This window comes from Vanessa tameamea, chromosome 5 (assembly GCF_037043105.1).
Source record: "Vanessa tameamea isolate UH-Manoa-2023 chromosome 5, ilVanTame1 primary haplotype, whole genome shotgun sequence".
Lineage (NCBI taxonomy): Eukaryota > Metazoa > Arthropoda > Insecta > Lepidoptera > Nymphalidae > Vanessa > Vanessa tameamea.
In genome coordinates, this window is record NC_087313.1 from 3,348,442 (window position 1) to 3,374,033 (window position 25,592).

Genomic DNA, 25,592 nt, shown 5'->3' on the forward strand with positions numbered 1-25,592 from the left:
TAGAAATATTAACCATGCCTTTAGACTGCCTGTGTTCAAACCAGGAACATAATAATACCATTTCTGTTTTGCGATAGAATATGTGATGGTTGGGTGGATAGCGTGGTGGAATATGCTCCTAACCTTCTCCTCAAAGGGAGAGGAGGCCTTAGCCCGGAAGGAGATTTATAGGCACATTCTGTTGCATGTTGTTGGGTGGTTGCCTACTTAGACGGACTTGTAAGAAGCTGTATCAGCAATTAATTGCGTTCGTAAGATTTAATCGAAATCGGAAAGTTCAAATGTATTCTAGATAACATTGAAGCGATAACAATGTTTTATTTGATTTCAAAACATGAACATCAATGTATATAAAATAGAACCGAAAGGATCGCGAAAGTTCATAGGTCTTGGGCTCTTGAATATTTAGTTTACCTATTAACCCGATCAAGTGTTACAATAATAGTTAGTTTATTTGTTCCTCGTTATTACTTTAATAGCTTACTAGAGCAATTTTCATCTGCATTCTGATCTATTGCATGAAATATTTGATTACTCGAAATATATGTTACTTATTATATTAAGTTTAGGCTGCAAATAAATGTACACGCACACAACCTAACACAGCAGGTTATAATATGCAAAATTTTAACAAAAATGGATCAACTTTAAATGATAATCTGTAAAAATTAATTACAAATAAAACTCGAGCCGTAGTGCCTTATTTATTCTTAAAAATTAAATGTGACATGATTAAACACATATTTTTATAAATTAATTCAAATATTTACCTTAAAATACGACAGAACTTTTCCTCCTACCTATTAACTTTCACAGTCATAGAAACGTAGATAGGTATCATCCACTCACCACGCATTCGTCTACAGGCGTGGTGGGCACTGTCCATCTGGAGGCTCATTCGCAGTCTACCTACCCATTTTAAACAAAAAAAAAAAAAGTTATAAAGGAACCAAGATTAATTTTACATTTTACATTAGCTGTAAATTTCCCACTGTTGGGCTAAAGCCTCCTCTCCCTTTGAGGAGAAGGTTTTGGAGCATATTCCACCACGCTGCTCTAGTGCGGGTTGGTGGAATACACATGTGGCAGAATTTTGTTGAAATTAAACACGCAGGTTTCCTCACGATGATTTCCTTCACCGCCGAGCACGAGATGAATTATAAACACAATTTAAGCACATGAAAAATCAGTGGTGCCTGCCTGGATTTGAACCCGAAATCATCGGCTAAGATGCACGCATTCTAACCTCTGGGCCGACACGGCTCTCAAGATTATTTATTATTTATTATTAATAATAATAATAGCAAGTAGGGTAACTTTTGATCCCTACAGGGCTTAATATAAAAGAAACATGAATATATTGAAAAACAGAATTTAAGCATACTTATTACTACTTACTTTTGATAAAAGCCGACATCGGAGAAATAAATTGACGTTTGTTAATCCTTTTATGATCGCACGCGTTACTTAACTATAGGAAATTTGATCTTTCGATTTTATTTCAAGCATTTGTTATTATCTAAATTAATAATTTCGTGCAGGTCTATACTATAGCCGAGATGGCCCAGTGGTTAGAACGCGTGCATCTTAACCGATGATTTCGGGTTCAAACCCAGGCAGGCACCACTGAATTTACATGTGCTTAATTTGTTTATAATTCATCTCGTGCTCGCCGGTGAAGGAAAACATCGTGAGGAAACCTGCATGTGTCTAATTTCAACGAAATTCTGCCACATGTATATTCCACCAACCCGCATTGGAGCAGCGTGGTGGAATATGCTCCATACCTTCTCCTCAACGGGAGAGGAGGCCTTAGCCCAGCAGTGGGAAATTTACAGGCTGTTTATGTTTATTATTATGATTATCTATACTATAGAACCGATCGAAACCTATCCACAATTATGGATCGATAAAAAATAATTATTTTTTAGCCAATATCATATATCCGCAAAATTCGTATAGTCGAGATATTTCGATATTAAATGCATAAAATTCAATGACATGGAGTTCAACGGGCGGCCATGTTTGACGTTTACGGATGCGTTCAGTAAGTGTGCTCCGAATAATAATTTCGTGCTGGGGTACGGTAGACTCAATGGAAACTTATCCACAATAAATTATAGATCAACGTTTATGAAAAAGTTATATTAAAAGCAAAGGATAAACCGTATTTGTTTAGTTTTATTTATTTTACACGCGCGAAGCCGGGTTTTCATCTAGTTACAAAATATTTTTGTATGAGCGACTTGCCCTGATGTTGAATATAAAACCTTTTTTTATATTTTGTGACAGTCACAGTGTGACGGTGATTGCCGCAAGCTAATTGCTAGCGGTTCGTCTGCTTAAAAAACATAGTCTCACATACCATGCCAAACATTCTATACTAATGTACTAAAACAGAGAAATGCTTTCAACGTATGCCGTTCAGATTTTCAGACGAAAGCATATTGTAACTGTTAACCCTGGAATACTAACCTTACTTAAATCGACTACTTGATTTGGAACTACTCATTATATATATTAATATTATAAAGAGGTAAAACTTGCTTATTTGTTATATGTGTAGGGCGTAATCTCTGAAAGTAATGATCCAATAAAAAAATACCTCTTATTTTTATAGGGTATAAATATATTTTATAAATAATAGTAGCAATGCCACATTATAGAGAATTAGTAATGATCGTGACCACGTACCATCTGGTTGCCCATTTGCCCATACGCCTACCTATATAATAAAATAATATTACTAAGATATAGCAATTTGCAACACCCATAACTTAACTAACACTTTTATCGAAAAAATATCTAAGTACACTGTTTTTCCATAGAGATAAAAACACAATGGAAAGTTAAGAACACCAAAATGGTGCCTATAGTTCTATCCTCCACAGGAGTTATACCTCACACTCTCCATGGCAGTTTAAAATCGCTGAATATCCATAGATCCGTCTACATGCTTTTACAGAAAGCTGTAATTTTAAATACATGCCGTCTTGTTAGAAAATTCTTAAGCTAACTCCCCTAGCTATGCACTTGGCTCAGGCCCGTGCATAGTTGTATAATCCTTTTTCAAGAAAGAAGAGAATTAACTATACTAAAAATATCATAATACTAATACATGTTCCTGCTACTGGGGACGACAATAGCCCAAGGTTCGCGATCGAACCTGCTATTTTTTAACCATAACCGGCTCCTAAGCCATCGCGAAATGACGCTTCTATTTATCTCATAGTATTTATTAATAAACTTCTGCGCGTTTGAATTTAACAAAAACATTTTGGTTGTAGACTCAGTTACAACTTATTGTATCAACTATCTGCCAGTAAAAGTCCCGTCATAATCGGTTCAGCCGTTTCAGAGATTACCCGGAACCAGCAGACAGCCAGACAGAAAGAAAAAATTGAAAAAAAAAATTAATTTAAAAATCTTGGTAGTTTCACAAAGTGTTTATGTAGAGAGCACAGATGATTGATTGACATGACGTTGTTTTATTGATTTAATTTATTAAGTTTATTTTAAGACTTAAGTTTCAATAAATATACTATTATTTATATAGCACGATAATATTAACTGAATTAAAAGGCATAATAAGTGTCAAATTTGTAGTATTCTGTAAACAAAGTAAATCTACCGTTGAAAAGTTATTCCCCCTTTTTATACCGTAGTCTTCGGTGTAGTCGAAATTATAAGTTACTACTGAGCGTTGGAAAATATGGTTAGTATTCTAGGGTTAAGTATGACTTCGTATGTTGAAATTAGTTTCAATTCCAAGCTGAAATACTTCGTAAAAGTGACTTTATTTATCAAATACATAAAGTGGTATTTAGAGGATATAACCTTGATCGCTTTTTACTTTGCTCTTTCATATGATAGGTGGCATATTATAGCTGCCTCATCTAGTAGTAAATATACGGTCACACATCCTGACTCCTAGGGTTAAGGCCCAGGGGCAGAAGCTCTATATTTCGGCAAAAAAATTATAACAGTCGGGACCTTATACACGTGTGTTCTATAAAATAGCAGATATTTTTAACTTTGCCGATTCATAAATTAAAATCATTTGTAAAAAATTAAAAAATGCATATTGAATTGATTATATAGAAGATAGAAAGGCGTGAAACTCATACTTGAATTTGACTTCCAGGCAGGATATATTATATACATATATAATTGTATATATAATTGTATTTGGCTAACATAACTTTGTATTTTAAATGTTGGAAAAGAGCAACTGCTGAGTTTCTTGCCGGTTCTTCTTGGTAGAATCTACATTCCGAACCGGTGGTAGCTTCACTTCAATAGTGCTTGTAAAAGCATACTTGAATAATGTTTTGAGATTTTGATTTTTGTGTACATTTCCGCGCCTTGGAAAGCAAAGATATCGGTCCTGTGCCGGAACTCTTTCCGAATGTATCTAATTGGATTATGAGAGTGAAATATTAGAGAGTCTGTGGTTGCACACACACTTGTGCACTATAATGTGCCCTGCCCAGTTGGCTTGTCTCTCTTAAAGTTGGTCGCTGTGGTCGAAATCGGTTAGGAAGACATCGTCATCTTAGTATACATGGAGAAACGAATGAAATAATTACGCTTTAATAAACATTAGTAAAAGTCTTTAACTTATTTATAAACACATTTTTAATAATCGTTATTCAGATAAATATGTCAAATACCCAATAATTAATAAAGAGGAAAATTGCCTTTTACACTATATCTAAATTAATACTGTAGAGTATATCAGTGATTCCAAATTACATGCAACCCAAAAAAACGTAGCTGCGAAACGGACTAGTTGTGCCAGTAAAATTATAACCTTGGTATGACCAAAGTTAATCAAAATTTGTATAATCTATAAGCTTCATACAAACTTTAATCTATGTTGCACAATATACTACGACTCCAATATTGACGGAAACCTATTTCGATATCAATCATATAAATTCTCATTTATGACATAATTAATAAATAAAGGCTATGAAATAAATATCCGTTCTGTAAATATTTTCTTTCTAAGTGCATTCATTTCCTTTAATAGTTCATTGTATCCTGGCGAAGCCGGAGCTGTTCTCTAGTGACACATAAACTTCTAAAATAAATTATTTTTAATTCAACAATGTTATTAGTGGCAAGAAGAGGTCGATAAAAGATAGGTGTGATTGAATATGAAAGCAACATCGTGTAAATTTCCTACTGTTGGGCTAAGGTCTCCTCTCCCTTTGAGGAAACGAATATCATTGAAATTAAAATGTAGGTTCCCGATGTTTTCCTTCACCGCCGAGCACGAGATGAATTATAAACACAAATTAAGCACATGAAAATGGTGCCAGCCTGGGTTTCAACGCGCAATCATCATGCACGCGTTCTAACCACCATCTCGATCTCGCTGGGCCATCTCGTGTCCTTAAGAAAGCTCTATGCTAATTATTATAAATACGTGTTTTATTTTTTCAGTAGGACAACCAACAGCGGATACAATATAATATAAAAAAAAAATACATTTCAAAATTATCTTGGCAAATGTTCTACTAAAGTTAAGGTATGTTAAATAAAGGAAGTAATCATTGTTAATTTAACTTGTGAGGTATTTATTTATAGTTAAATAAAATAAACAATAATAATAAAATATAATATGAAATAGGTATATTTAAAAATATATACCTGAACAACAATATTTTTATGAAAAAGTAGTAAGTTAATAACTACTGCGATCTATTTTAAAACTAATTAAACTAAAGATATAGGTCAATTTAGTATACAATCTAATATTAAGTTTTACCTAGCAAGCAGATACACTTAAGAAGTTCGTTGTACATTCGAGTGAAAAACAGTCTAAGATATTATATTAATTTTTTTTTTTTTAATTGTTTGGGGAATAAGAAAATGGGCCACCTGTTGCTGTAATAAATATTAAACATTACTTAGGGCAGAAGTGTTATAACATCTTGACTATACTAAATATTGCTGTTTTGCGATAGAATATGTGATCACAGAATGGTACCTACCAAAACGGGAGTGAACAAAGTAAATAATAACCTACCACCAAATCAAAATAAAAAAAAAACAAAATATACTTTATACAAGTAGGCTTTTACAAGCACTTTTGAATCGTCATATTACACACTGTATTAAGTGAAGCTACCGACAGTTCGGAACGTAAATTCTACCGAGAAGAACTGCCGGTATACTCAATTTTTTTCTCTTTTTAGTTACCTACCTAGTAAATAATACCGAGTGTAATGTGCAAATAAATATATAAAAATAGAAAGAAAACGTTTATGTGAAATTGTTTCATAAACTTAACACAAACAAAAAGGTTTTGTTCCGTTGTTACCACCTAACAAGTAACAGCTTGTCTAGATATTAGTTTCTTTGACTCTAATCACATGGAAGGACCTGGGGATGCGTTATATCGACACGATCCCACAGCCTCTCTGTGCCAAAGACGACCAAGGGACTAGTTTATAAAGCCTGAGTTTCTGAGTTCAATGCCTATTCAATTCTCCATAGTAGCCTTGAGTTTGGAAATTGATAGTCCTTACGTGCCTCCAAAACACTCAAAGCCGTTGTCCTTGTACCAAACTTTTTCAGTTTCGGTTCTTTAGTTTCAGATTTTCCGTCCCATTGGATTATGAGAATGACAGAAGAAAGTGTACTTTTGTATTTGCCCATATACTTGTACGGTAATGTGAATACGGGTTAGAATGACAACTCTAAATATGTGTCTAACTCCGGTTGTTGAAACAAACGACAATATTTGAGAGAAACGGAAATATATGTCAGTTAAAATGACAGTTGGATCGTGGCACCCTATTAGTAGCTGCGTTATTCATGTATTTTGTATTCGCCTAATATCCCAACGTCAATATTTCGTTTCGTCTAGTTTGTAAGACTAACTAGTCATTAAATTCGTTCCTATACCTACAGTTAAAGACATGTAGCACGTAGATATACGGACCCTTTTGAAAAACGCATTATAGACAATTTAAATATATATCATATCGTTAATATAGGCTTTTATACTATTCGCGTCCAATATTATTTAGATTATCATTCAATATTATGTCTTTTATATTTGACATACACCAAATACAAGAACAATAATGAATACAAAAATAAACTTATTTAAGCCAAACCATTTAAGTATTGGCAATTCAGAACATATTGCGATTATGTTTATTTGTATTATAATTGTAACCAAAACCAAAATCAACCTTGGATTCTACGATTTTACGTCCTTTGTGTCAGTTACACTAGATCGCTCATTCTTTAAACCGGAACATAACAATACTAAATATTGCTGTTTGGCGGTAGAATACAATGAATGTGTGCTACCTACCCAGACGAGCTTGCACGAAGCCTTACAAGTACTTATGTAAATTATCTCGTGTGGTAGATAAAATTAAAGAGAAGCCTCAACGGTGTTATCATTAGTTCAATTTTAAATTCACTCATATATGTATTTTAACGAAATATTTAACCTGAAATAAGTCAGCACAAAACTGTAGGTTTATAATCTCAAGGACATATGTAAATCAAAAGCGATACGTCCGTTGGCGATCCATAAATCAATTGAATGTGTCTATCACGGTTTTAAAATAAAATTTCAAGGTCTACGAACATTTTTCACCTCATCTGATAACTTCATTTAATAATAATCGGCTTTTCTAATAAATACTCTTTAGAAGGTGAACAATGCTGTCTTTTTCTTTCGAATGTTAAATAAAACACGGCAGAGAGAGATAAATCATTGTTTAGCTAAACAGATGTTATTCAACGTTTACCTATAAGTAAGATAAATTATAGGTAGGTACGCACTATGTACTTTATCATATAAAAATATAAGTTGTGACATATCCCCTTCTAATGATGACTGGTAGGATTCGAGTTACCACTTTTCTGTACAGTATTTATTGTTTATTGGTATTATGAAGAATTAACAAAATACTAGAGAAACAGATTTATTTTTTAAGGGCAGACTTAGGTCACAAAACTAAAAGCTATTACACTAAGAATTTAATTTAATGGACTTAAGTCGACTATTTTTTTATTATTCCGAATAAAATTATTTTTAATTTACTTATAAAATATTCATACAAACAGCATACAATTTAGTTAGTAAAATAAATATAGTTTTCTTATTATTTTAATAATATATATTGGACATAGACATAGAGTGTGTGCGTGTAAACTAAATACTTTTAGTATACACGCACACACACGCACATAGAGAGCCAAGCCAGTTTAAGAGAGCATCATGCCTTTTGCCGTCACGTCATACGAGTCGGTCCTATCACGGCGCGTCAATAGATGTCACATATTAAAAACTAATGATATATTAGTATTTCTTATAAGTTAAGGCTTTTGTTCGCGTCTGTACGACGCCGCTGCAAAGGCCTACACATCCGCTGCCTTTAATTGCACTGTTTCCGTCGATATATTGGATCCTTCATCGCGTGATTTGAAATATGTTTGCACGCTACAAATTTTATAACCAATGTTTAACTTATTGCTGTGTCATATTAATTTTTATTTAATAAAGGTTAATCTATTAGTCATTGTTTCAAGAGTATAAAAACAGTTAACAAATTAATTAAAAAATAAATCTTTAGATACTTCTATTTTCATTAAAATATTTTAACAGTTCTCTAAAAAACGGTATTTTCCCCGAGAAATCAAAAATGCTCGAATAAGTTGCAAAGGTGGTAAATGCTTACAAAGAAGGTGATCGAGTGGAAATTTAGAACTAACGTCTAATTTTAATCTTTTTATGTTATTCTAAGCTGATTGAGAGATCTTTGAATACTTATAAAACATTTTAACATCATCATACATTCAAATCACGGCATTGGAGACAGGATATCAGTTAATACTAATTTAACACTTTGTGGACTTGGCTTTAGCAATGGACAGATTCGACCAAATAGATGATATACACTGACTTCAGTGGCGCTCTTGTCAAAGTAAACCATCAAATACTTCTGAATAAAGTGCCTCTTGTACTTGAAACTACTACAATTAGTCATATTTCAAACAAATACCTCTTACAGTATTAGTCGTAACTGGTTTCGAATCTGAGAAATATTTTGCTAAGAGTGGGGTTCCACGGGTTCACATTTAGTTCATCTTTTGTTTCTCTTTTCAATCAATAATAGTACTCAGAATATCAAGTATTGTAAATATTTATTATTAGTATACTATCTCAAAATATACAAAAGAGACATAGACTTGTCTAGTTCAGACATAGATTTAATACAATGCGACCTTAATGATATTACTGAATAGTGTTATCCCAAAAATATGATTTTATACTTTTGGTACAAAACTGGAGCAAATTAAATAACTTATTTCTAGTTACTCGATTGGAAAGTTTCTATTAAAATAATTATCGCAAGTTAACATGCTCGTTGGTTAACAAACAGCACAGCCTTCGTTTTATCAAGCGGCGCACAAAGTTTTTCATATCAAATTAAACTACTCGTGTACAAATCTTTATTGTGCAGTTGTCTTGACACCAATGTTGTCCGGAATCCACAGTAGAGCGTAAAGCCTTTTTTTCGCGTTGACAATTATACAAAGAAGGCAGAGTAGGCGCAACGTTTTAGAACTAAGCTTTTTACTCAACGTTATCAACAATAAGATAACCAATTCAGAAATAATCGAGAGACTATCGAATTCCTTTGGACAAACAGAAGTACTTATATTATTTTTCCCACCAAATATTACGTACTCTCTCTCATATTGATAAACAGGCTCCCTTAGTACAGTTATGGAAAAGTTATTAGAATATCAAGTCTAGGCATTGTAATTTTTTATGACAACCCATCTTAAGAAATCAATTATTTCATTATTATAAAATTAATGAATAACTTAATTAAATTAAATTTTTGACTATTTTGATTGTGATGACGTTTTCTTTTACTGATATCAATATTTACATATATTTTTAAATTAATTTATTATTATTACATTTGTTAATTTGTAAATGCTTTACGAATAAAGTTAATATGTCTTCTATTATAGGAAAAACAAACGGTTGTCTGAATGTTTGGAAATTTTGTCATATCAACCAGCATCATCAAGATTAACTCGATCAGTCTGGTGTAATGAGGTCCAAGCCTTTATCCTTAAAAGGAGAATAAGCTTTTACCCAGTGGGATAATGACGGCCATTCAACAATATCTTTCACAGATTATGACAATTGAAATAATCTTTAATACATTTTGCCTCCAATAAACACGAAAATTTGCTAAAAAAAGATTTTAAGCCGAAACTGTGATGAGCTTAAAATTTCAAGGTCATATCGAATTGAACGTTTCAATACGTTATGTTGGAAAATGAAACGATTCCGATGCAAAGAGCGGTATTCAGTATGTATTTTAATTTTGTACCACATGTTTTTATTTCAAATTAGCTCTATGTATTCGAGAAATTAGTCACAGTAAGAACTCACTCGTGGATCACATAAGCTTATACGCTATTTGATCTGTGTAATGTGTATCATTTAAATGTTATGAATTAATTATTATTAAAGTCATTGTTGCATGACATATTCTAACTTTTCACGATCATGTCCAGAATAGTTTCACTTCCTCGTAAAGTCCTCAATGAACATAATTTGAGAATATTATTAATCTAAAAACAAGAACTCAAACATAATTCAATGTGCTTTCGTCCCCATACTAATAAAATGCACGTTCAGTTAGTCCATTTGTGTCTACAAAAGTTTGTGTCAATTGTCATCGGGTCGACGTTGTGAAACTGGACCAACGTTTCCGCTTTATACCGAGTTTTTAACAAAAAGCTTAAACCACTAGTAGATTGGATTCAGTTTTTCGTTAAAACAAAATAGTTTTAAATAAATCGGTTATCTTCGAGTATGTAGATTTATTATTACTATATACGAATACCACTCGTTAGAGAGAAGATTATGAAATAATTTTATGAAAATGAATGAAAAATATTTTGGGTTTTTTGGGAATCATTTCTCTGTAGCAGACTGATGTTTGAATGTTGGTAACATTCCCGTGCCTCGAAAAGCACGTACCATAATAATGCTTGTATTGCGTTTCAAAAGAATAGCCGTATTCGTTGAGAAATTCCGTCTATATTAAATTAAAGTGTACTATGTATAATTAATAATGCCACCGTGACACATGTTAGTCGTGTCCTAACAATATCATTCTTCACTGCTAATTTTTAAATAATATTTCTTAACCCATAAATAATTATAAAAGCTTCAAAACTCTATGTTTTATTGTATATATTTCATATATATATATCCATTAATTAAAGTATTTAAACTCCTGAATACCCAGAAGGTCATAATTTTTTGTAAATAGATCATCTGTCTACCGGATGGAATAAAGGGTACGTTTCGTACCGGAAAGACGCGGAGTGAGGTCATTTTGAACAATAGCGATCAGACACTATAAATCAAGACACACATACAAAGACTAGTATACATATAACCACAAAATATAAAGTCAAAGATATGTGTAGAATGAGACACTACGAGTGTAATTATTTATTTTATACGTTGAAAGATGAATGTCATTGTTACTAACTGTCGGTTTTTGAAACAATTCTTGTTAAAGTCTCTACAAATGTTTAGCTAGCAGATGCTTGGGTTATGAAATGAAATTATATTTCAAATTTCATCTCTCAGCTATCAGAAGTTATGGTTCTGCGTAGTCAGTCAGGACAAAAATTTTATAAGTAGAAACCAACTGAATATATTTTGATATCATAATAAAAAATAATTTTAATTTTTTTTTAAATTATATAAAACGTCACAAAAGTGTCAATTCGCTAAAATCCGTGTCGTTAACCAATTTCCCACTTCCCATATATCGGTATTGCTAGCTCAATACATCATTTTGGCATTTTCTTTGAATTTAAATAATAAAATAAATTATATTTATTTTATCAGTGCAGTGAAATAATTATTACAATTAGATTTTATTATCTCATTCGTTTGTTGTATTTGTTGAAAGTCATTTTTGCATCGTTTCAGATTAATTTATTAGCTGTCATCCAATAAAGGTAAGTATTTGTTTGTAAATGTCGGATATTTATTATGACAGATTTATTTTGCCTTATAATTGGCTCTTATTAAATAAAATAATTATTACATAATTATTTCTTTGATTTAAATATGGATATAATTCCAATTCTATTTAGGTTGTGATACTGTGATTAGGCCTCACTCCCGCAATCTTTCAGTTTCAAGAACTTTCGATTTCGTTCTTTTTGCATTTTTACATTTTCGGTTTAACACCGAATTCAAACTTCAAATTCGATATACTGAATATATCGGTAAGTTACCTTAATAGTTGAGTTTCTTAATTTGTGATTGATTATTACTTCAGTGCTTTAACAGCATATATCTTTTTAGAATATATTTATAATGGAGTTTTGAAGTTTGATAAAAACTTTATACAACATATTTCTACCGACTTTATAAAATTGTAAGTCTTTAATTCTTGTTTTTGCTTAAATGCGTTGGTTTGCAATTCAGAAAGTCGTAGTCATGTTTAATTTGTGATTTACAGTGATTTTTGACCCATTGGAATGATTCTCCGGAGTTGAAATCGTCATTTAAAGTAAGCAGGACTTTAAACCTCCAGAAGGTAAATTACTGCTTACATCCCTCGTTAAAGGTATTTATCTCTTTGTTATTTACTTGATTATTGGACCTGTATATTTCGTATTGCAGGAGGTTTTTTTTTACCCACCATGTGGATTTGAAATATTAAGTGTGGACGGCTGCAGTTTCCTGATTGAGTGTGTACAGATAGCTACTGGTGCAACTCCAAGGATGGCATGCCTGTTCCCTTAGAGATATAAACAATATCCACATGTAGCAGGAAATTTGGTGATGTACCCACTTTAATTTTTTATACAAACTTATACAACGGCCTGGCGAACAGTGTACTAAATAATTAAATATACAATCTTTGAATCGTCAGTGGCACCTAAATTTTAATATTTAATAAGATAAATTATAACGCATTGAATTTTCAAACATTCCTTTTATCCCAAGTGACCCAAGCTGAGTCTAGCTGGCATATTTTTTTAATTATCTATAGTACAAAAGCTGTAACTAAATTAAGTAACTAAATTTATTGTAAGATTTATAAATTTTGGTTTCTACAATTAAATAGTTATATAACAAAACTGTTTTCTTCAAATCCATACCCACAGAAAAAAGGTAACAACTTGACTATAAGATAAATTTAATTCATAATAACAGTATACCAACTTTACTTGTAGTCACTAACTACCCAATTTAATTATAATATTGGTTAATTATATTTTATAATCTTGAAAAGATCTGAGATTTTTTCATACGAACTTTCACATATTCCCAAAGACTTAATGTTTCAACGCGAGATCAGTACTACTGTGGGATATCACTTCATATCTCACCCACAAAAGGAAGCATGAGTTACATACATATCTAACATCTTACAATCATATCTTGTACCAAGTTTTGTGTTTTGTTCACTGATAATTGTACTTTTTTTAAATTTAAATTTAGAAGGCAAACGAGGAAATGGGTAAACATATTTTATAAAATAAAAGATATATGTAAAGAAACTTTTTTAATTGGCACACTCTATAAAACCAAATCAATAAATATGGTATACATTTGAAGTCTAATGTTGTATGGCAAAGTTAGCCCGTTCAGTATATAATAGCTGAGTCTGAACACAGTATTGTTTTTCAGGCGGTCCGATTAGTTCAGGAATAACGCAAAATCAATAAAGAAGTAATTACATAAACATAACAGATAAATCTATATAAGTATTTAATTGTATTCATTTATTAATTGGAAAGGAATACGCAGAGTATTTATCAACTTATTTTTAGTTATCAATTTCGACAATTCTTTTACAGAAAGAATTTTATATCGCACAACCACTCTGTGGAACCAGTTTTCACTGGTGTTTTTTTAGAATCAAATTTCTTAAAGGATACCAACGCAATTGCAAGCCTTCCGTGATTGCAGATGTCCATGCTCGGTTGTAGTCACTTTTCATCAAGTGAGCTTCCTGCTTGTTTGACATCTATGCCATAAAACAAATGTCCTCGCCATCTCTCAATGTATGTATGTAGAATAACATAGGAATACAAACTATTGATTTTGACCATAGAATACTTATGAGTGATAGTTTGTGACGGAATTACTATAAATTATACGTAATTATTTTCAAATTTAGAATAAAAGGATATTCCATAATTAAACAATATATTCAAGTTCATCAATTTAATAAAGGATCAAGGTAACACGATTGATTAATATTCTTTATATAGATTTCTTACGACGATATTTATGTGCTTGGAAAATGGCAGCTGGCATTTAGTATCAAAATGATTTTGCTAGCGATCGAATATATTCTTTATTTGTTATAAAATACGTATCAAAATAGAGTGATGTATTTTGTTATAATTTGCATTTTATGTAAACCGTTTATAAAAATTGGTAATATTGTTATTTAAGTAAATCTATTTCTATTCGTAAGGAGCACGAAATATTTTTTCTTTAACATTTGGAATTGTAAAGGTTATTTATTATAACTAGAAATTGAATATGTTTTGTCTATTTTTGTATACACATTTATATTCGGATGTTCATGTATGTTATATTCGTTTTACTTATTCTGTATATGTAAATTAAAAGCTATGTATATGGGTATATTAAAGGTTATAAAATATTACCTACCTATATGTTAATGCAATGAAACATAATTATAAGGTAGATAGGCCATTACAAACAGTCAAATCATTATATTTGTACTGCGATAGAACCTCCCATAGACGGGCAAAGGCTTCTTCTCGCTTAAGGAGATGGTTTTTTTAAAAATAAATAAATAAATAAATATTGGACAACATCACATACATTACTCTGATCCCAATGTAAGTAGCTAAAGCACTTGTGTTATGGAAAATCAGAAGTAACGACGGTACCACATACACCCAGACCCAAGACAACATAGAAAATTAATGAACTTTTTCTACATCGACTCGACCGGGAATCGAACCCGGGACCTCGGAGTGGCGTATCCATGAAAACCGGTGTACACACTACTCGACCACGGAGGTCGTCAAATGTTTGACTTGGTAGTTATCAACCCACTCATCATTTATATTCTACCAACAACTATCACAATTTTGATTACTTACCATCAGATGGCATATACGCTCGCCCGACATCCAATATCATAAAAAACCGTCCAAGTGCGGGGCGGACTCACGCACTAAAGGTTCCGTACCATTATTATTATTTATTTATTTTGATTTCATTATTTATTATTGTAAATATACAATAAAGTATTTTGTGAATATTTCACGTGCCTACCAGTTGCCATTTATTGATATCGAGCAAAAAATGGCGTTTTTTATATGGGAAATTAAATATTTATTTTATTTTTTGTTATAACTATTATGTTATATAGTATTGTTATGGCGACTGAAATCCGTAATATTTGAAAATTTCAACTGTCTAGATATCGCCGTTCTTGGGATACAGCCTGGTGACAGACAGACGGAGAGACAGACGGACGGCGAAGCTTTAGTAATAGAGTCCCGTTTTTACTCTTTGGGTACGGTAAAGCCGCAGGTTTAGCTAGTAGATAATATGCGATTTTCCAGTGTTTGGGAATATTCAGCTATACATCGTTTATAACATGACGTAATCAGAAATCGAATACAGCAGGTATAATAGTCACCGTACTACACATTCAGACTAAAGCAGATAATGACCAAACCACGCTATGTAACAGTAATTTCATAGTAATTGTATTGGATATTTATTTAATAGTATTTATTTATTCAGAACATTCAAAAGAAGTACCAATGGTTATAATATACACAATATGTAAATAAATAAATTTGATTACACTTATAATTATAGGATATTACGATATTAAATAAAATATAGGTATAAAAGCACTTTTCCACTTCGTGGCTGAATCCTGATAAAGTATCACATTAATTTGTCTACTCGCAACTATAAGGTGTCTGACACATCTGCGTAGCCAAGCAAAACATCCCGTTAAATTAAATTTAATGTAAAGCTACTAAAGCTGTCACAATAGCACAGAAATTTGTGCGATAAAGTGAGATAGCTACAAGATAATATATCACGAATTGCCCATTTACGCCCGCAGCTTCGCAATTAATTTAACGTCTGAATCGTTAAAATTTCGCTCGCCGCAGGTGTGGCTGATGCTTAATACTTTAGCCAAACAAATTGTGTGTTAGGTTAGTTTAGAATATCCGCAATAAACAGCCGCTGACAGTAAAGTATAGGTCCAAATTCATTACTTGGTCCGACCATAAATTTCAGTGTATCATGGCGATCAGCGGGGATTCTCTTAAGTACCCCAGCTATTAATATAAAGAAAATTATTTTGTTTAACAACAATAAAATTAATGTTAGGGCTTCACCATAAAATTTTATCCAGGCTGCTTCATTTTACGTTGTTTATACGTGACACATGCCACACACACATACAAACACGCAAACCTTTATACACACATAACGATAACGGAGAAGGGATTATTTTAATAAACGAAGAATTTGAACTCTCTTTACAAATATATTTTACGAAATTTCAGAGAAATATTTTCAGAATTTATCTAATAAATAATATTCATATATAAAATATAACTCTTATTGTGATAGTTTTAATCCCTGATTTTATTCTCTGTAACAAATCTGTACTGACATTATTTTACATATCCAAATCAAATGCACATTTTGTAACGAAATTACTCTCGGTGGCTTTAATAATAATAATTCTTGTAAAACGATGGTTCCGAAGTGTTCGTAAGATCCTACTCGAGTAAAGTAGATTTTGTCTTTGATTTAATAATTAAAGAGCCACTCATAACGAACTCCAAGTTACTTCGGTGCGATTGCCATCACAAAAAATACCTTTTAATTAATAATTAAATAATAATTAATTATCAACTGATGACTTTGCACGAATTTGACAGAAATTGAGCAAAATACGCTTAACGTTTATGTTTGTTATATTGATACTTTTTTATGTTTGTTTATTGTATAATTTTAATTTTACTTGGTGGTAGGGCTTTGTGCATATATATATTAATTTAGATTTTATATCCGGTTATAACTAATATCATTTTTTCCGTTCGACGTTTCAACGCTGAATCACACCCGTCATAGTCACAGGCGGACTTGAAATTCTTCGCGCACCGACGTCGACTGCACGAGTAGATAAAAAATATATATTAATAAAAAAAGACGACCTCCGTGGTCGAGTAGTGTGTACACCGGTTTTCATGGGTACGCCACTCCGAGGTCCCGGGTTTGATTCCCGGTCGAGTCGATGTAGAAAAAGTTCATAAGTTTTCTATATTGTGTTGGGTCTGGGTGTATGTGGTACCGTCGTTACTTCTGATTTTCCATATCACAAGTGCTTTAGCTACTTACATTGGGATCAGAGTAATGTATGTGATGTTGTCCAATATTTATATTTATATATTTATTTATTTATATATATTGCAATATCATAAACATAGAAAAGGTAGAATATACTGTTTGAAAGATTGAAACTCTGCCACATCTGAGCCCACTAATATGCAGGGGAGCCTTTAGACCTTAGCCCAGCAGTGAGATACCTACTTAAAAGGTTTTTACTTTACTTTTTACTTTTATAATGTTTCACATGGACGGGAACATAAAGTGTGGAACTTACGACTTTTTTTATAAATTATATCTAGGTAGTGATCTGTTAAACAATGGTATGTTTTCTTCTCTCGAATTTCAAATCAATAATGACAGACAAGCAATATTTAGTCGAGGCCGATATTTTGAAGTCTATCATAAAATCGCGAAATACGTTTTAAATACGATTAAATACTCTTTAGGGTATTGTTTTCGCATCAAAAACAAACATTCCGTTTTTATTTGTTCAACGTAAAAAGGGCGAAAACGTTTGATATTCCGTCAAATCGTTGAAATATGTATGTTCGTTCTATTTTTATTTTTTTTATTAAATCATAAATATTCAAGAATGCTTGCATTAGCATTAGCAGCCTGTAAATTTCCCACTGCTCTCCCTTTGAGGAGAAGGTTTGGAGCATATTCCACTACGCTGCTCCAGTGCGGGTTGGTGGAATACACATGTGGCAGAATTTCGTTGAAATTAGACACATGCAGGTTTCCTCACGATGTTTTCCTTCACCGCCGAGCACGAGATGAATTATAAACACAAATTAAGCACATGAAAATTCAGTGGTGCCTGCCTGGGTTTGAACTCGAAATCATCGGTTAAGATGCACGCGTTCTAACCACTGTAAAACTTGTGTCTAACTCTGTGAATGCTTGAATGTGTAATTATGATCTGTGTTTTATATATAAAAAAATCTTGTTAAACATGTATTAATTTATTTACAGAACAACGAAATCTAATAAAAATATCCTTTTTTTCAATTATGAAAAACTTTGAGTCGTTTCAGTTGCATTTAACGTTAACTCTAGTATTGATAAAATATATATTATATCAGTTATCATCTATAATCTGTTTGGGGGTAGGGCTTTGTTCAAGCGAGTCTAGGTAGGTACTACCCATAGGTCAGGGCAACTGCAGGTACAAGGGATATAGCATCTTAGCTCCCAAGATTAGGGCACAATATCCCTTATATTGTTTATATTTCGAACTTTAAATTTTATTACGAGATCACAAAATTACTTGTTTAATTGTACGCAAATAAAGTTGTGACGTAGTGACAATGATAACAAAACTCTTTAACTAGATTGAAATTTTGAATTCTAAATTCACCGCGACAAGCGTAAATTGTAATATCAAATCGTTGGACTTAAGCCTTATTATGAGTAGCTTTTAACATTATTTTTTAATTAAATTTTAAAATAAAACGTGTGTATTATCCTATTATTTAATCTCGTCTGACGCCCGGAAGATCGAAGTTGCTTTCGCTTTGTATTTTCAATTAAATAACAGACACAGTGAAATTAATTAATAATGTTAAAGAATAATAATTAAAACAAAACATTTTTTTTTTGGGCCGTGTATAAAGATATAGAAAAAAAATAAGGGTAGGGAGAGACATAACGCTGTTTTCTTACGTGACGATTTCGGCCAGTTCATTCTACTGTAAGCCGCGTAAAAAACTTCGTCTCAAATTGACGACCGTGGTCGAGTAGTGTGTACACCGGTTTTCATGGGTACGCCACTCCAAGGTCCCGGGTTCGATTCCCGGTCGAGTCGATGTAGAAAAAGTTCATTAATTTTCTATTTTGTCTTGGGTCTGGGTGTATGTGGTACCGTCGTTACTTCTGATTTTCCATAACACAAGTGCTTTAGCTACTTACATTGGGATCAGAGTAATGTATGTGATGTTGTCCAATATTTATTTATTTATTTAATCACAGTAACGTTATGGTATATTCGATTATTAAATAAATAGCGTGTATTACAAAATAATTCTAACTAGTAACTGCATATCTAAACATAATTTGAATTGCCTTTCGCCCTATCAGCGAAAGGTTTGCTCGCGATAGTACGTAGTCTGCATACATGTATACAAAACAATGCATACATAAACCATTATCTTCTTGGTTTCAATGTAGTTGTGTAAATACTCGCATTGTATACAATATTACGTATACAATCCACACACACATTTAAACGTATATTACATACAACTATCCTGGCTATTTTAAATTTAACTATCGTTCAAAAACTTACGAATAGTATGTATCGAATATTCTAGATCAAATGGAACACCATTAGAAACTTTTTTATTTCTATATTGATAGAAATCTCATAATGAGCCATTTGAGCATTGCGGCCAACTAAATATTTTGACTGTCTAATCCATTAAACGAAATGTTTTATGTATTAAACGATGTATCTATCTGGCTGTACCGACAAATAAAGGTGAAAAAAATTTAGAAACTTGTAAGCTTATGATTATAAATATAAATATTTTTGTAATCAATGCAGAAAAATATAAATTAATTTGTATTAGAGAGCCGTAATGGTACAGTGGTTACAAGACGATTAAAATTCACTGATGGTTCTGAGTTCAAAACCGGGGCAAGCACTGAATTTATGTATGTCAGTACTTATAATTTATCATGAAAGAAAACATCGTAAGGTGTGATGTCTCCACCAATCCGTATTGGAGCAGGGTGAATTAAGCTCCAAACCTTTTCCTCAAAAGGACATGATGCCCAGCCGTGGGATGTTCCAAGACTGTATATTACTTTGTATTAGAAATATTAAACAATTCTTAACAAGTCTATTAGGCAGGCAATTGTAGGAAATAAGAGGTTGTATATATTTTATGCCTGAAATAATAAAACAAAAGAGGTGCTCTCCATCTTTAAAAGATATCATTAATTCATGTTTTTTTTTCGAAATGTGTATGCTGTTGGCCCAAATGGCCTGTACAGCGTCACCGGGAGGGGTAGGCGAGTTAAATTACTCAAGCCTGAATGTTGGGAACCCACTTAAAGGGTCAGAATATGCGCATCTAAGGGTACCTCCTGTGAGGCTGGACCTCGGCTTAGGACGCCGTCGTCGACGGGAGATTAATTTATAAAATTGGTCTTGACTATATATACCCAATAGCAAAATTCTTGCCTGCGCGATTCAGAAACACGAATCAATAAATTTTAACTTGTGCCTTTAACAGTTTTTCAATAACTAAATAAATATTTTACTGCACATAGAAGAATTTAATTTAATTTTTATTATATAAATTATTTATATTTACACACTATCTTATGACCTTAAAGTCAACTCTATGTTGGAAGGATGGCAGTGTAAGTGTCTTTGAATGTATTTATATACAAGATAAGTATTTATATTCTTTTGTCAACAATTTAACATTTTAATAAAAAATGATAAAAGCAACTCGGTACTATAAATGGAAAACTAGCTAAAGAATATAAGGCATTATGTTTTTTTTAAATCATATAATGAATTCCTGTCTTAGCAATACATTGATATATCACAAAATATGTCAAAACATTCTTAAATCGATTTTTTTTTTAATTACTGCAACTTTCTAGTTTAAGCAAACATACATTAATCTATAGCAACCGTCTTTAATTTTTCTTTCAAATATTATTTGATTGTGATTATATACTTAACTTTATCTGATTTTTGTACTCTAATAGCATTTAAGCTGATATACCTAAAAGGTCCGTTTTACGTTGTATCTGGAGACATTAATATCTCTTTAATTAATTTTTTTAACGTTGTTTAATGTTCTATGTCGTATCTACAAAATTAATAATGATTATAACACAGCTTAAAATCAAAATTACTCTGTTACATTAAAATAACATTCTATAGAAATAATATTATTTAAAAGTTCCATTTATAAAAAAAACAATTTATCCAATATTGTTGTTATTATTTTTTTCATAATATATTATATATTTTTCTCAAACGATTCGAATGATACGAAACTCTCCCGTAGCACCGTTATTGGCGTAGCAGAAAATGTCCAATTAATTTTAAATGCCTATAAAAGCAAAGGTAAAATCCAATCTACTTAATACATTTGCATTCATACCTTTAACAATTGTCTGTTCGACTCCAATTATGATATGCACAACACGTTTCAATACATCAGTTTTTTTTTTTAATAAACAATAAATCTTGAAAAAGTTTTTATATGTCCAAATACTATTAAACTTATCACTGACACTCGAAACTGACGATCACAGACAGCGATTTGAATTTAGAATAGCAAAGTTTGTATTTCGTTACCCGGCTTGTGGAAGCGTGCGGCCAGTACGACAGTCGCCGCTGAATGAGAAGCGCACCTGTTGGGCTCGTAGCTTCACTAAGCACTGTAATGAAACTGAAGATATGTTACGGATAATGATCTAAGTTTTTCATGAGGCAATATAAATATTATCGTTTAATTTAATAATAATTATTTAATTCTCATTGTACAGATATAAATATTTATTTTAACAATTTCAAACTGTTCGATTTTCGTCAACTGTAATCGAAAATTTGTTAAAAAAAAATATCTCTAGTGATACGGTAATATTATAATACTACCGATATTTAATATTATATTGTATTAGTTATTTAAGACATAGAGATCACGATAAGTATTGAACACATAAAGATCCGAGATGGCCCAGTGGTTAGAACGTGTACATCTGAATTTTCATGTGCTTAATTTGTGTTTATAATTCATCTCGTGCTCGGCGGTGAAGGAAAACATCGTGAGAAGAAACCTGCACGTGTTTAATTTCAACGAAATTCTGCCACATGTGTATTCCATCAACTCGCATTGCAGCAGCGTAGTGGAATATGCTCCAAACCTTCTCCTCAAAGGGAGAGCAGGCCTTAGCCCAGCAGTGAGAAATTTACAAGTTGTTAATGTAAATATAATAAAAAATGAACACATAAACATTGCATGCATTCTATCATAATGCTCGGATATTTTTTTAAACACTGTGGAGATAGCTTTTTAAACGCATTCAGGTATTTGATAAATTTCATTTTACATATAAATTTACAACACATAGATAGACTGACTGGCAACTGGACTACATGATCACCGATGCTCATAGTCATTCAAATCAAATCAAATCAAAATATACTTTATTCAAGTAGGCTTTTACAAGCACTTTTGAATCGACATTTAACAAACGATTTAAAGTAAAGCTACCTCCGGTTCGGAATGTAGATTCTACCTAGAAGAACCGGCAAGAAACTCAGTAGTTACTCTTTTTCAACATCTAAAAATACAGTCATGTTAGTTAAATACAATTATATATGTATGTTATGTCTCCTGCCTGGAAGTCAACAGGCATTAACTCCACGCTTTTTTATCATCATTAGTGTTGTAAATCGCCTTCACGACAATCATACAGACCAACGGACTAAATGTATCAAAAACGATTTTACCTGTAAATATGTCTGTGATAATGTATTAATTCATAACGCCGGTAATTTGAAATATTTCGATGAATTTCGATGATATATGTAAATATTTAATGAGTTCGTTATCCATGCAAAAATGCCGACACTTAAACCAAGCAACGGTTCGTTTGTGAATTTTTATCGTGTTTGTTTTTACGAATTATTGTTTTACTTTTGAGTATGTGTGGGTTAACTCATTCAATTTAAAATCTAATCTACTCAAACAATTAGGCTGAGTTTTTGTCTATGTCCATAGTGCTGATTTTTATGTAATATGTTTTAGGCGGATGGGAAAATGTTCTGCCTGGTGGTAAATGGTCATAACCGCTCAAAGATAAATACAGAGTAAGTTTTTAGAGACTTAGTTACTAGATAAACTTTTTTCCATTTCTTACATTGGCGCCGTAATATTTCTTACAGTGAGCCAGTGTAACTGGTACAAGGTACAAAACACCTCAGTTCCCAAGGTAAGTGAAATGGATAATATTTGAATAGTTTTCAAGTCACCTTCTGAGTGCACATCATTAAAATTATATGACGCGAAAAAAGAAGTATAACTTCTAAAATACGCTTCTAACCTTAACTCTTCCTTTTTGAATAAAGTTCATTAACCTTATAAATACAGCTTACTTCGAATAATGATAACAGGAAGCAAGATAAATGTATGTACTTACATAAATTTATAATATTATAAAAATATTTAATGTTATGATATTTTGCTCACAGATAATATATATTTTTCCCTCGTAAGGACTTAAGCCGATATGTCATTTAAATCCCTCAGAGGATTTAGGTGTGACGAGGGTGTAACTCTTTCAGATTTTTCTTTAGTATGTCAAATAGTAGATACAATTATAGAATCTGATTTATAGAGACTAAATTTACCTCAATGATAACACAGAATAAATAAGTATGCTAAGACCTTCGGAGTGAATATTATAGTTGAAGTTGTTAATGCGAAATGGTCTTAGAAAATCTTGATCGCGACCGCCCAAACTTACTTTTAATTGTACTTTAATATAAATTTAACTTTGATTTTTGAGGTTTTATTTAAACTGTAATAGGAAATCAATACACGATGGAGGAAACCTTATATGATAGAAAAATCTAGCAAACCTTAAAAAATCATCGGATTATCTGACCTTGACCACCTTAGAACACTTTATATCGCTTTAAAATAAGAATAAGTAATTGAAAAGGCTGTCAATTGTCATCGAGCTCAATATTTCTCCTCACTTTAAGAATATTCTCGAAATATTTATTAAATTTTAGAAACCGCTTTGAAAACAACGTAACAACCATAGTACATAATTATATTGATGAATGCAGATTGTTCTGTGATAATAGCTATTTAATATAATTCCGGTTTTACTAAACTTATTATATTTATGAGAGATTAAAAGGATAGATTAGGACTTTTTTTTTTAAATTATCTGTATTTAAAATTAATAAGTAAATGAAAATTAAGTAGCAGAAGTCGTCAAATATGGGCATTTAAGTGCTGCGGATAACGCCATCTATGAAATTATTTCGTCAACTAGCGGTCACGTAAACAAAATGCACTTAAATTAAAACGCAAACTTTCCTACGTCCCTGGGTCAGGCCATCTGTACAAGAGGCAATCCGATTCAGACACTGGACAGGACTACGTAAACGTTTAGTTCCAATGGACGTGTTTGTTTCCATTGATTTATTCTTAAAAGTTTACTTAATTTTATTCCATATTATATATATGCATCTAAATATGTAGATGTAAAACATTTATTTGCGCCCTCGCGTCGCTGTAAGACCAACGGCGTGATCATACTTTCTCTCTGTGACTCCTTCGTGTGAGTGATAAGCACACATAAATAAAATAATTTTGGTGGGTAAAACTGTTATTCACTGATGGCATAGCTTGACTGACTCTGAGTATCAGAGATTAGCCAGGAGTAAGGTTGATCAGGGACCGCTGAGTGGGTATATACACTAGATATTTTATCACCAAAAAGCAGTTATCTTGCGTTCTAGTTCGAAGGGTGATTGAGCGTGGATAATTAAAACCAGAAGGGATATTATAAATTGGTTTATATGATTGACAGCGAATACTTATATAACAGTACCAGTTTCTATAGTGACCACTTAACGTCATGTGACTTATGTACTATCTGTCTTTCTAAAATATTTTTAGCACACTAAAATTATTCTAATAATGTCGACGCCACAGTCAATAAAAATAAATTGTGACGTCACAAACGTCTGTTCAACGCTGACTATCGTACGTTTCCCGCATTGAAGAGCTCTCCTCATAACCGACGATTTTCTGAGCGAATTGCGATCCCACAAGAGACACTCTCAGAAGTAATGTTAATCTGAATCCATACGTGTGATGCTTTTTTTCAACTGAGCCTTAGTAATCGATGAACAGTTAAACATTCATGGTATTTCCAACAGCAATATCAGTTACAAAATCAAAGTGTACATTTTCTATTATTTTATTTACCTACAGCAATGTGTACTGCGCAAACACCGATGGCCGAATAAAGGAGGAGTGTTGTTGTTGTCGTTGTTGTAAATCACTTTAGTGTAACAAATTGTGACACAAGAAATAAGCTTAAAATGTATACAGGTGAAGTTATCGCAATAAGAGATTTCTTCTTC

At 32.1% G+C, this 25,592-nt stretch overlaps 1 protein-coding gene across 3 annotated transcripts in view; it reads right to left on the reverse strand.

Moving 5' to 3' along the window:
- The window catches only part of 5-ht2b (5-hydroxytryptamine (serotonin) receptor 2B), a 102,156-nt gene extending 80,313 nt beyond the window's left edge, over positions 1-21,843 (reverse strand). For all 3 annotated transcript variants that reach the window (XM_026629109.2, XM_026629110.2, XM_026629108.2), the window contains exon 1: positions 21,583-21,843. The gene's annotated coding sequence lies outside the window, so the exon portion shown is untranslated. The remainder of the gene's footprint in view (positions 1-21,582) is intronic.
- Between the last annotated feature and the right edge of the window lie 3,749 nt (positions 21,844-25,592).